Source organism: Choloepus didactylus, chromosome X, assembly GCF_015220235.1.
Source record: "Choloepus didactylus isolate mChoDid1 chromosome X, mChoDid1.pri, whole genome shotgun sequence".
NCBI lineage: Eukaryota > Metazoa > Chordata > Mammalia > Pilosa > Megalonychidae > Choloepus > Choloepus didactylus.
The window spans coordinates 161,049,086-161,052,031 of NC_051334.1; positions in this window are offsets into that span (position 1 = coordinate 161,049,086).

Genomic DNA, 2,946 nt, shown 5'->3' on the forward strand with positions numbered 1-2,946 from the left:
CTGTTTTATTTTCTAAAATCCAGGTCTTGCAAATTTTTTTATGTCAAACTGCCCAGAAATCAGAAGTGGAAATTTTGGATCTAAAACATGATGTAAAAATAACTTCAAATTAAATGTTAATTTATAGTTGTGTATGATCATAAATATAGGACTATGGTGTGCATATTGTAACAGTAGAAATAAGTATGCAAAAGGTTATTTGTGTTTACAACAAAGTTTTATGCGAGCACTTTTAGTCTTGAGTGGTTATTTTTGAATTCTTTTCAACATCCATGTCTGAACTACTAATAAGAAAATGTTACAAGACTAATCCTTAAAAGAAAAACAGTGACACACCGGCACAACAAAGTCATAGGAAGTTATTGAAGGTCATTTAATGACATTGGAAAATGCTTATGCTACAATGTTAAATGATAAAACCATGAGACACAATCCTATGTCCTACATAATTGGAATTTATACATACTCAAATATATGTGTCACTGCAAGTGAGGCATTGTATGGCAAGCATTCTTGAGAGCTATCTGGAACTTCTTAAGGCTCCTGCCAAATGGTTGCTTCCCACTCAACACACAAGACCTGGTGTCTAGGCCAGAAAATGGAGGAGGACTCCCAGGGAACCTGGGGTGTGAGCCAAGTCAAGAACCGCTTTCCCTGGGGCCTAGCTTTGCTCTTCTCCAGGCCCTTAAGTGCAACCATTTTCTTTGCCCTCTTAGGCCTGGATTCCTGATACCATAGGACAACTTGACAACTTTTAGAAAAAGTACTGGAGTGGTGAAGAGCAATACTGTGAAGACCAGGTAAAATTGAAATTGAATTCTTGGAAAGAGAAGGTGCCTGATCAGGGTGGGTGATTTAGATCTCTGATGGAAAGCAAAAGCAAAGGAACAATGGTGATAGCAGGTTTCCTAAAACTGTGCAAGTTGCCAGGCAGCTGTGTTTCTGATGTCTTTGTCTCCTGGTGATACGTTTTGAAACTGGATGGACAGGAGAAATTTTCCTGAAGGCTGGTCTTGTTTCCATTTCTGGAGCACTACTGCCATTGTGAAGAAAGAGTTTGATCAAGTTCCAAACTGTGAGTGTTTCCTGTCTGTAAGACTTGACAGTTGAGGAAGGTTTCACCTCTGGGGAGGCTAAGCAGGCCCTGGACCCAACCCTGACCTCCCTACTTATCCCTCTGAGGTCTTCCAGGAAATAAAAGCAAAAGCAGAGTCCTACTGTAGTACCTGGTTAGTGAAGGTGTAGGAGTGAGCCAGCAACCACCAGATAGGTCAGAAACAAGAAGTTGTAGGGCAGGCTTTGGTTTCTTCCCAGTGAGGGCAGGACTAGAGTAAGCCACTGGAAGACAATTGTTGGCTTTGGGGGCATTTGCCTCCTGGCCATGCCCTTTGGAGTTTTTGGTAGGCTGGCTGTCTCAGTGCTATGGGGATTATATCCCTTGTGTCAGTAGTGTCATAGCCCAAAGGACAGGACAGTTCCTGGTACCATGTAATTCTAGACAGTAGTGGGATCTTAGCCACAACAAAGTGTAGAGCACAAATGCTTGGAGCAAGAAGGACCTGTGTAGAATGAATGGTAATACACTGACATGCCAACATGTGCCAAAACATCTTGTAGGAGAACAGATTGGCTCAAAGTGGATGAAAACCAAGAATGGAGAGGAAAGCCTTGAGAAATTCTCTGAGGTCACTAGCTAGCTTTGCAGGTTCATTATCAGGCCCAGGATAAAATCCTTTGTCTTGACAGTACCCTGCTTTCATTTGATCTCTCACTAAGAGGGCAGGAGGGAGGCTTATGTCCTTTTGGCTTTTCCCTGAGGAGAATGACATTATTTAGGGCTGAGAAAACCATTATCTACCTCATACTAGCTAATATTCTCTCTGCCAGCTCCACACTTGGCTCCTGATGGAGATTCCTCAATGACCTTGGAAGATATCCACACATTTTTGTTTTGAGCCCTTCGGGGACTCCATGCCTAACAGTTGCTAAATCATGAAGAGTGGCTAAAATTTCCTGGGAGTCTCTTTCCTCATGATGCTCTATTCACTCTATTCTTAAAAAGGGGGAGGAATGTTGGTCTCATGCTTTGCTGTGACTTTCTAATGGCTCAAGATCCTATTGAAGTATGAATTCTCCTAGACTCTGAAGACTCAGCCAGGTCTATCACACTGAAAGGCAAGCTTCCATCAACTACTGTGGGGACGATGCTGTTCCATGAGAACTGACATTTGTGACATTCTCACCTGTGCCTAGCTCTCCGTCAGGCTGATCGTGGTTGAGGTCAGGGATGGCCTGTGGTCATAGGTGCCATTTGCTTTCATTAGTACCTTGGAAACCCTCTGGAAAGGATGCCACAAGGGCTCCAGGTATCCTGCAAAGGAGAAAAATGACCTCTAAACTCCCCAACCTATTTCAGCTAAAGTAAATACAAAGAGAAAACCTAGAAATAGATGAGCTGGGCTGTGCCCTATTGAGGAATAGTTTGACTTGGCCATCTTCTTGGAATATTACAGCCATATGTATAGGGACAGTGCCTTGTATTTGAAGCTAGATGTGTGGGTGACAGCAGGGGTGGTCTTAAACCTTGAATTCCTTAGGCTCAAGGATGTTGTGTTTATCTCTTTCTGGGTATATTAATAGAGGACCATCTACCTGGACAGTGGATGGATGCCTAAGGCAAAGGCGGCTAGTTGAATTTCAGTGCTTCAGTCAGGACACCACAAACAATGACAACCAGGAGACAAAACAACTATTACTAATGCTTAATACTGTTCAACCATTGACACAGATATCAGATTTAGAGCCAATCCAAAGTTAAAGGTAAAATGGCATGGAAAGGAAATGAGCAGACCCTTCCCAGAATAACAAAGGCCAAGGCACAAGATTCTATTGGGAAAGATTCTCAGTTCTATCCGTACCAAAGACAATGGCATGAAAGGCACTTTT